Genomic DNA, 10,990 nt, shown 5'->3' with positions numbered 1-10,990 from the left:
TTCTGAAGAACAGTTTTCTACTTGAAGTATTGAAAAACTTCATGGCAGTTTTAACACCAAGGATGTCTGGGAGGAGAAGACTTGAATGCTGCAGGAAGTACGTTACTGAATTGCAAAATGGCACCTGTTTTTGGAGTCTGAACTGAGTTAATTTTAAGAATGAAATTGTTAAATAATTCTGCAGATAATGTCTTTTGAACAAGAATAAGCACCTTTACACCAATTGTTTCTTTTAATAGAGAATACAGAGAGTATCTATACAAGAAGAATGTATAATTCAATGAATTAAATTTAATTAATTAAATATTTAAATAAATAAATGCTGGTTGGCTTTCAGTTCAAGTGGGATTTACATAGACAAGTAAGAATAAAAAAGTGCAATGAGCTGTAATTACACTTTGTTAGAAGATGAAAATGGAAGACTGGAGACCTTGCCACTGGAAAAGAATGAATCACATTTCTGAAAATTTCAGTGAAAATGAAATTTCTTCTGTAATGAAGTGCCCTGTGGAAAGGTCATCCGCTGTCTTTTGAGTGTTTTTAATAAGAAATTTGGAATCTGTAGTATGGCTCTTGATAAACTACCTCACCTCAAAATCCCTGCTGTCAGAATCATTGTGGGGAAGCAAAGTGGTTCTTGTGCCAGGCTGGCTGAAATCTGTGTGGCTGCCAGGAGCTGGAGTTCAGCACCTCGGACCTTTCTAGTCTGTGGCATGGAGGAGCAATTCCTGCAGAAATGTTTTTCTATTTGGTTGCTCTACCTATAAGAAGAAAATAAATTCTTGCTAGCATTTACTAGCAAAAAAATGCTTGTCTACCTGCCAGTGTGCATTCAAATGGTTAATGTATTTCCTTTTTGCAAAAAAGCTGAATACAGAAGCCCTGTGTAAAGGTGTGTTGGCCTTGGCTGTGTTGGCGTTACCGTAAAGCCTGGAACAGACATTTTGCCCTAAACTCTCTACTTGGCTCTGCTGAGCAATTGTAATGAAACAGTTTCGTAAAGGAATGAGAGCAAAAGCTACTGAAGCTGGGAGCATCTCCAGTCTTCTTTTAATGGTAGACGTGTGGGCATTTAAAGCTTTTCTTGCTTCTGCATTCTCTGGTATTGATTTAGACATTAAGCTGAAATAACTGAGAAACTACATAACCTTGCATGACTGAGCCAAAATGCAGGTGGTTGAGGAATTGTTTAGTCATTTGTTCAAATGGCAGGCAGATGTTCATGCTGCAGCTGGTACCTCTACCTGAGTTTTCTCAGATGTAGTTTGAACAGATGATGACATATTGTTAGACAGCCTAAAACTATTTTGGGCTTCAGAGGTGTTGGTGAGTATTTTTGACGTTAGAAAGTCCATAATTTGTCAAAGCAAACTATGAAAGACTATTTTTAATCTTGGTACTGGAGTTGTAATTAATTGTTGGTGGATAAATACTGTTCAGAAATGGAAACTAAATAAAATAATTTTACTGAGTTTTAAAATACATTTACATAAATTGTCATTTCCTGCTGTGCTCCTCATAAGCAAATAACAGCTTCAGGGGGTGCTGTAAAGATATAATCCAGCTAATCTGGCTCTGTAGATTTGTCATTTCACTGGAGGAAGATAGTAGGAGAACTAATAACATAGTTCCTGTCAAACAGTACAAATCATAAAGGTGTTCCTTTCGACACAGGTGGCTCCCCATGGACATGGTTCTGGCAGTTGAAGCTGGAGATGGAACATGGAGGCAGAGTATGAGGTGGTGTGGTATGTTCCATCCAAAAATTGTGTAAATGCATTCCTGGAGAATTTAACAGAAAATATTTTCATTTTTGGGTGAAAACCAGATCTTTTCCATATATTTTTAATACTGTTTTTGAGAGAAGAGAAAAAGGAAAGATGATAAAAAAAGACAGCAGATGAGAGGATCGTCTGTCTTAGCCGAGTTCCATCATGAGTAATTCTGTCCTTGGCTCAATTTAGGAGATTTAAATTTAATTCTGTGCTCTTCTTTCTCTTTCCCACCCTACACTTTGACTGAAGATAGCAAGACATTTTAGCATGTAGCATTTTAGAGCTTGCAAAGCAAGTGGCTTCTAGGGTATCTGTGATGTTTGGGATGAATTCTGCTCCAATTTGTATTCCAAACTATGTTTACTGGTATTATAGATTGCCTGTATGGTAGGAGCAGTATTTAACACATTTTAGCTTATTCATTAATGTCATTTATATAAACATATCTATCTATCTATCTATATATCTTTATCTTTTGGATATATATATATCTCAATATATAATATAATTGAAATTCTATTCACTAAGCCTCAGTTAGGAGGATGATAACTGATAGGGTATAATGTGTTCTTTTTGTCTTATGTAATGTTGAATTGCTAAGTACTTGCTGCCTTGGCTGTACTTTGCTGGAAGAGTCTGTCCATCAAACAATTTTCTGGCTGCACTGAAGAAAGTTATTAAAACCTGAAAGCTGGTGCATACCCTTTGTGGGAGGAAAAACAGGATTTACCTCCTATCTGACCGAGGGGAATAAAGCGCGCTGCACTGCAAAAGCTTCTTGTCCAGATGAATCCTTCTTTACATGTATTACTGCTCCCCTGCTGAGGAAGGAAGAGGGGGAGTGCTGACCCTGCTCATTGCTGGACTTCTGTAGTAAACACAGGCAGTCCATTCAGAGGAAAAAACAGGTGAGCTTTCACAGCTGGGATATTCCTAGCACAGGTGTCTGTTGAAAAAGGTATTCATTGCCATCAATGCAGTTATTTTTACACCACATGTCAAAAACATTTCTCAACTGGTGAGCATGGGACAGGAGAGCACAGGGTTGTGGAAGAGAGGGAGATATATAGAAGGCCTCTATTGTTTATGCCCATTGTTGGGGTTTGTTTGGTTTTTTTTAAATCAATGTTGTTTAAAGCAAAGAGGAACGAGGGTGATGTGATAAGGAAGATGGGTATAAAACATATAATTGTTTTTATTATTATTATATTATTATTATAATTGGTATAATTGTTAAATCACCTAATCTAAAAAGCTGAATTCTGTGTCTGCAGAGGGTACTTTGTGGGCATTATAAACCTCTGCCTCTTGCAGTCTTTCACAGCAGAAACAGGTTTTAGGGCATGGTCTGATGGCCTACATGGACTGAAGAACCCTCTTCAAAGCAAGTTTTCCTGGCACAGAGAGGGGCCAGGTCCATCTCTTGCACAAATAAAGCTGTGCTTGACTGCATGGTCTGTACAGGGCTATTGATGCTGACCTAGTGTAAAACTTTACTAGGATATATCATATATAACTTACATAATATTCATAGCTTACAGGTTTTGATAGCACTTGGTAAAAGAGGATAGCTTTAGGATCCACTGAACAGCAGCAAAAGAGCTTTTTTGAACTGACACTGCACCAAGCAATAAACTGCCTGCTAGAGAGCTATTTTAAATTCTTTATTCTTCCTTTGCTTTGTGTTTAAAAGAAATGGACTCCAGAACTTTCTGTGAAATGATAACTAAAAGGAGTTCTCTCCACCTTTCTATTTGGCTGACAACATTTTTCTCTGCTGTTTGTAGCAACATAGTGAATTTGTCAGAGCAGCCTGGAGCACAACACAGCCACTTCAAGGTAAAGGTGCAGAAGCTTGTGCAAATACGGGTTTATTTCTGTCCTCTGCAGTTGGAGAAATTATCCTACAGTTACTTCAGCTGGAGGAGAGGGAAGAGCAGGAATTTGGTGGTGGTCCAGATCAGGAAGCTCAGCAAGACAAGAGTCCCCAAAACTTGGAGCAATGGAAATGTGAAGTGATAACATGGCCAGAATTTCTGTGAGAGATTCTCCAGCACATTACCAGATCCTGGTGTAGCACTTGCACAGTGGAGCCCAGCTCACGGTGGTCCTAACGCAGCAGTAATCAACTTCACAGTTCATACCCCCATCTCAGCTGTACCGGTGGTGAGAGCCTTCATTTTAACAATTCCTGACTGAAATCTTGGGTGCATATTCTTTTGGAGCTGGAATGGTCTGGATAGCCAGGGGGTTTTCTTGTGGAATTCCCCATTGCTCAGCACTTTTCATTTGCTGTGTTGCTTTCTATGGCTTTTCAAACCAGCTGAAGAAAATAATAGGTGTGTCTAGGTTGCTGGTATTTGCATTTGGATTTGCTGCCAAAACTGCATAAGGCATTTAGAAAATCTCCCAAATGTGGCAATGTGCCAGACTGTAAGCCAGTTGAAAAGGCCCAGACAGTTACTGGCCACACTGGGAACAGTGCCTCAGAGCAGCAGATTTTAACTGCAGGGAAAGCCTCTTAACAGTGTTGTATTTGTAGCTTTAATGCCAAACACCAGATTGATTCACATGTGCTGGGCTCAGGGATATGTATGCAGAAGGGGCCTGGGATCAGCCCAGGTTTATCCATAGGAAACCACATTTCTCTGACTTTGGCTGGTGCTCAGTTCACATTGGGGGTTTGCAATTGTTGGTGCCTGTTATCCAGCTGTCGTCACAGCGCACGTCGGTCTTATTCTTAGTAACAGCTAATCTCCTCTGCACTCTGACATCCACATATGGAGGATGAGGTTGGGTTTTTTTCCCCAATAGGATTTATTTCAAATTAGAGACAAATGCTGGCCAGGCTTTGGCTGCCTTCACTGTGGATTCCTTGCTGAAAATTGTCAGTTTACAATTCTTGGCTTGGCCTTTCTGACCTTCATCTGTGATGGGCAGAAGATGCCCATGAGTCCCACCGTGTCTGGGTGGATTCAAGATGTGATAGGGCCTTCCCTAATTGTTTCATTGTCTCAGCTGAGTGATGGCACATCAAGGCCCAGAGCTGCTGTTTTGAACAAAAAAAAAAGAATTCCTTTGTCCTGTTGTTTTGGGAAGTTCATTATTCTTTTAATGTCCTTGAGAAGTCATGGTGACTTGTTGATGCGAAGGTTTTATGAAGTGCTGTCTTTCATGAATGCTGATGCGAGAGAACTAATTTGATGGATTTTTCTCATTATCTTTCCTCATGCACATGTCCATTCAGTCCCAACCCTCAGAGTCACCTGCTGCATACAAAACAAATGTCTTCATTTCTTTTGAGTTATTTATCCTAGCCTTGCTTTGTGGCCATGAAACAGGAATACTTTTACACCAGTGTTCTCTAGTTTTTAAATTCCCAGGATTACAGAAGGCAATGTATGAGGGTTTTGTATTTTTTTCACTTGACAAACCTTAGTCTTTCCATTATATTTTGAAAAATGCAATTTGGAGATTTCATATGATGCTTTCAAAACTCTCAAAGTATATATCAAGAATAAAGCAGAATGTTCAAAGAAAACTGAAATATCGTGTTTAGTAGATATATTTAGTGTTTGGAGGATAAAATGGGAAAAATTTCTATTTTCCTCATAAGCAGGGAAGAGGACAAAAAATGGAGAAAGAATTAGTAAGATTTCTTTGTTGCTTTTCTCTGGGGCAAATGCATGTAAGTGTTTTCTAAAGCCAAAGGAGAAACATTCACAGAAGTCTTGTGCAAGATGTTAACTGCTCCTGTAGTGTGACACAAGCTTTCATATTATTAAGAACTAGGAACATATGCATATTCATATACATAAAAACTATATTAATTTGTGAAGCTCAGCACCCTGAAGCTCAGCAACCTCTCTCATTCCCCTTCTCCATGATAAGTCTGTTTTATTCCTGCAGAGTTAGAAGGGGCTCTACCCGAGGAGCCGGAGGGCAGTGCTGGTTATTATTTGTGTTTTTGGTACGTTCTGTTTTCCATGGGGTTTGGAGTGTGTCCAGTGAAGAAGGCGGTCAGACGCCAGGAGGTGGCAGCCAAGCCCCGCTGCCCTGCCTCGCTCTCCCTTGCTGCCAGCAGCCCAAGGAAGAGGGACTTTTCTGTGAGCCAAAAGAAATCAAATTACAATCTAGAAATCAAATTAAAGATCTGGAACTTTTTGACTGGAGAGAGGGCACACCAGAAGCTGAGAAAGAGGAGGGTCAATACCATTCTGTAGCAAAGTTGTATTTCTGTGCTGGGTGCTTGGACTTGGCCTAAGCTCTGTGTGTCCAATGCTGTTGGTACACATCAGTGAGGTTAAATATTTTCCTTGGTATCATTATAGCATTATGGTGAATGAAAACCTTAGCTGAATCTCAGGTCTTTGTTTCAATACAGGCAAAATTTTTGTTTGTTGTCATGTCAGAAGAGTAATGAATTGAATGTGCTGCCTATTGCCTTGAATGCTGCTTGAATGGGCAAAAAACCAAAAAAAATCTCAAGTTTGAAAAATATATGTTGAGTCAAACTGAGAGACTGGTGGGAAGAAAAAGAAATAGCCAAATTGTGGGTTTCAGTTCAAGAAACATTTCAGGGGGGAGAGTGAAACCCATGGAGTTACAGGAAATGGAAAAATTAAGTTGCAAGAAGGAAGAATTTGTAATGTGATTGTTGCAGAAGGTTGTCTGAACTCAGGTCACCCCAGGGATGTGGCAGTATGATATTTCCATGTTTTATTATTATATTATTAATAATATATTACATATATTGCTGCCACCAACACCAAAACCTGTTGTTGTCATGTTTATTTCATAGATTTGACATGATTCTGTGGGACAAAGTGAATTACTTAGGCTGACAAAAGTAGATGTTGCTATGTGTGATTGTTGGCATTTTACCCATGTTTCTTACTAGCACTTGGCTTAAAGTATAATTTAATTTCAAATAACTTCACTGTGCCGCCAACATCCGTGATTTCAGTCTCTGCTTCCTGGTTTGTGCAGCTGAGTCTCTGCCAATGACCTGAGCCTTGAGGCACCCTTCCTCTGCCCAGCTACAACTTCACCCCAGCTCTCCTCCTGCCTGTATATATTCCTCCTTTGTTCCTGTGAAGTTGCTTTCCAGTTGCATTAGAAGGTCAAAGGTGAATAAGAATGTGGCCCAATCTCTGTGGAAAACACACTTTTCAGTTGTGAAAGCCTGTATGGTTTGTAGTGGCTGTAGTTGCTGGCTTCCTCTGTTTGAGGTGACAAAGACTTCTGAGCATTGTTTTGAGAAAGCTGACTCTTTGCAACAAGAACTGTTCCAGGCAGCCACCTCTCCAGTTGCTTTCAAAAAGGAATTCGGGTTGGTTTCCACAGGGCAGTGATCTAATATTCTATACATTGGAAGAAATGGGGAGGAAAAGTCAAAAGTCATCTGTTCAGTGAACATCACAATGACCTTGAACTGCTTTATGCTGTCCTAACAGACCATAACACTCTGTCATTTTCTCTTAATGGAAAGAAGTGTGTGGTTCTGGGAGGCAAAGGAAGGGGAAAATGATGTAGCGGAGGAAGGACATGCTTGTCAAAAGGCTCCTTTGCAGCATTGCTCTACAAACATAATTAATGTTAGAGCAGCATTAATGAATCTTGACTGTCCCTTCCTAGCTGCAGGAGCAGCTAATGTGATGTATGATATGTCACCTGAGCATGAAGCTTGTCTTTCCAATGTCACACAGAATGACATCCAACCGCCCGTGGCAGGGGATGGCAGAAGCTGTGTGAGGATGATGGGTCCCAGTAAATGACTGGTGGCTGTGTACAAGCTGGGCCATGTGGTTTTGTAGGTGCAGGCATTGTCCAACACCCACCTGTCTCTACAAAATGTGGCACAGGTCATACAGTGCAGTTTGCTCCAAGTGAAAAGACCATGAGTACCTCCTCAAGGAGGTCTGGGGGCCAGCAAGGCTCAACAGCTCTGTGATCTTCCAGCCATCTTAGTGTGGTTCAGATCGTGTTGTAAACCTTTCTCAGGTGTCTCATGCTGAGTAGAATAGGGAACTTGTGCCTGATTTTGCAGCAAATTGTGACCTTTTTGTTTGTCTCATCTGTAAAATGGGGGTAACATCTGACCCCTTCTCATGAGGAGAGACCTTAATGAAAGTAATTTCTTTTCCAGTGCTACAGACTTAATGCAAATGCCATGTGAACATGACCTGTTTTTAAGTTGGAAAAGTTAGCTGGATCAGTGCTGACTTCTGGAGTGATCACTGCTGACACACAGCACCATCATCTTGCAGAGATGTGGTCAAATCAAGTTCAGAGCAAGTTATAAAGCAAACAAGGTCTGTCTCGGAGAGCTTACGGATCAGCACCCTGTCTGCCCTGGTAGTCCCTACTGCTGATACAATTACCTGAAAGGAGGTTGTGTACATCGGCCTCTTCTCCCAGGTAACAACTGGAATGGAATTTGACTGAATTGAACTGAAGAGATTTGATATTGGAAAAATTTCTTCACTAAAAGAGTGATCAAGTATTGGAACAGACTTCCCAGGGAAGTGTTGAAATTACTGACGCTGGAAGTTTTCAAAAAAATGTGTTGATGTAGTTCTTAGGGACATTGTTTTTTGGTGGCCTTGGCAGTGCTGGGTTACTGCTTGGACTCAATGATTTAGAGGCCTTTTCCAACCTAAACAATTCTATGATTCCATTCTCCAATCTAGACACAGTTGCAGAAAGTCCCCTCATCCACTAAGCACACAGTGAGAGGTGTGAACTCAGCACACCTCCTATTTCTTCTAATCCCAAGTGGAGGTGCTTAGAAAAGTCCTGGGTTATCACCAGGAGAGGCTTTGAATAACCCAGGACAGAAATTGAACATTTCTTCTCTTGGCCACAATACAACTTGTGGTTGGGGAAGTGTGCTGAGACCTCTCAGCTGGTGGGGGATGTTTTTGGAGACCTCCTGAACCTCAACAAGTCTGCCCAGAGATGAAGGTAGCACAGGAATTCCCCCTCTGACTTTTGCCTTGATGAGCCAGGATGAGTTGTTTGATGCAATCAGCTGCTTCTGGACAGGAAGCTGCACTGTACCAGCACTGTTATCACTGATAATGATTTATTCCTGCCCTGTCTTGCAAGGAGTCTGGTAAAAGAAGCCAAAAAGTGTGGGAATGTGAAAGCTGCCTTCCTCCTGGTCTCCTCCTGATTGTCCTTTGTGACAAAGTGCTGCGTTTTATGGTGAGTTTTTATTTTCTGTCTGTCATTGAAGTAATCATACTATGGAATATAGGTAAGAAATGCAAGTATGGTTTAAACTCACAACTGTTTCAGTAGAGGAATCCTGGAAAGGTGAGTTTGGCACACTAGTCACACAGAAGACATTAGAGATCATCCTCCTATTTTTTTTACTGAGAAAAGATCTGGCAGGAATGAGGACAGTTTCTAGCAAGCCATTATTTTATACTTCTCTTGAGTGTTGATCATTTAAAAACATGCAAACAGAAAAGGAAGGAAGGGCTTCCTTTCCTCTTTCCATCTTCACTCTACAAGTGCCTTCCTGTCATGGTAACAAGGTGGGAACCTTACGCTTTATATACTTTGCAAGGGAAAGCAGTTGTGGAGTTTCTGGTTTACTTTCCCATGTGTCCCTTTGCTAGGACTGATTCTAGGCAGAAAAAAGAGAGAAAACACAGTGGGAAAACAGGTTCATTCTGAATGGCTGGAGTTATGTGTGCAAAAGAGGGGTGCAATTTTTCTCTCTGCTTTTCAGTCATGGGATGTGAGGCTGGGATGAAGGGGAGTCAACTGAATGAACTAATTCTCTTCAGGAGAGAATCAGTAGTTTTACAGAAAATGAGTAATCTTTCCCTTTGTCCTTTTTCATAGTAGATTCATAAAAAAAAAACCCAAAAAACATGGGAGCTAAAATATTTGGGCATTTTTCCTGTGGTTGTCCTTATCTGGACAGTCACAGCCCTCAAGGGGGCTGCATCATTTGGATGGATCTTTTATAAGTCAAGTGGGATGAATCAAAGAGTGACCTTGGCCCAGGAGTGCTCAGCAGAGTGTTCCTTACTGCTTTTCCCAAGGCAAGGACAGTCCAGGACAGCAAAGGGAAGATCCTACTGTGTGCAGCCAGGGAACAAGCTCAGGCTTCTGAGCACTCACATGAGCAGCTGATGGACAGTTTTCATTTGCCACCTCCCTGTGCTCACTACCAGTGTTTCATGTCCAACACTGAACGCATTTCCCTTCCTCCCAGGCTAAGCTGGGGGGTGACCTGGGCACTCTGTGGCACAACAGGAGCAGGCTGCCTGTAGGTGGGAGTTGAGTGGCTCCCTGTCCTGAAGGGAAGGGAACCATCACCTCTCCTGCCCCCTTCCACTGCTGTCAGGCAAGCCCTGCCCCTAAACTGGCCCACAGCCAGAAACATCTGAAAACTCTTAGCATGGGTCAGTGGTTGAATTCTAAAACTTCACATGTGCATCAGAAAACAAAAGAAAAATAAATCTGTGGCTTCTTCTGTAATACTCAAAAGAGCTTGGGGTTCTCATCTGAAGTGAGAGCTAGTCTTGTGAAATTTGGGCTGTTTGGTGAAAAGTACTGGATGGCTCCAATTTGTGGTGCTGATTGTGAAAAGTTGTGGGATCAGGCTAGATTTTCAAAGCAAGTACCTCGTTTTGATTTAATTCTCAGGTTGGTTGAGTTGAAAACTGACAGCAGCTACACATAACAAATAGCATATTTAGGTCCCTGATACAAAAAATCCTCATGGTAAGGAGTGTGTATAGATCACTGGTACAAAACCCATGCTGGGTAGCTTAAGCAGTTTTGAAATGCAGAATTTCTGTGGCGAGTCACACATGTACAGTTTCCACCTCCCTGCACAGTCTAGACCTCTTCACCAAGGCAGAGTGGGAGAAGCTGTCACTACGTCCCCGTGAGCCAAAGCACATCCAGACAGAGCAGCTTCTGGTGTTCCCAGCTGGGATGGGCAAAGATCCAGGTCTTCCTTATGTGAAGGTTCCTGCCTCATGGTGGTTTCATAACACACTTTCAGGGCCTCTCAGTATCCCCTCTGGGATTCCCCAGTGATAGAAGAGGAAAGAAATCCAGCCAGGTTTTGTTTGCACAGGAAGGTATTCAGGAGCAGTTATCAAAATTAATTTCCTGAGTGTGTAATTGCAGGAACAGGAGAGCCCACATGCACTGCTCAGGTTAAATCATGTTATTCTTTAATTCTT

At 41.5% G+C, this 10,990-nt stretch overlaps 1 protein-coding gene across 1 annotated transcript in view; it reads left to right on the top strand.

Moving 5' to 3' along the window:
* The first annotated feature begins 1,674 nt into the window (after nucleotides 1–1,674).
* Nucleotides 1,675–10,990, top strand: part of MRTFA (myocardin related transcription factor A) — a 122,353-nt gene continuing 113,037 nt past the window's right edge. Inside the window, exons 1-5 of the mRNA XM_086885668.1 lie at nucleotides 1,675–1,748; nucleotides 2,377–2,683; nucleotides 3,666–3,941; nucleotides 7,924–8,195; nucleotides 8,886–8,984. The gene's annotated coding sequence lies outside the window, so the exon portion shown is untranslated. The remainder of the gene's footprint in view (nucleotides 1,749–2,376; nucleotides 2,684–3,665; nucleotides 3,942–7,923; nucleotides 8,196–8,885; nucleotides 8,985–10,990) is intronic.

The sequence above is a fragment of the Cyanistes caeruleus genome, chromosome 4 (genome assembly GCF_971803275.1).
Source record: "Cyanistes caeruleus chromosome 4, bCyaCae1.hap1.1, whole genome shotgun sequence".
NCBI lineage: Eukaryota > Metazoa > Chordata > Aves > Passeriformes > Paridae > Cyanistes > Cyanistes caeruleus.
The sequence above is the reverse complement of the archived record's forward strand: the minus strand, read 5'-3'. Positions and strand labels throughout refer to the sequence as shown.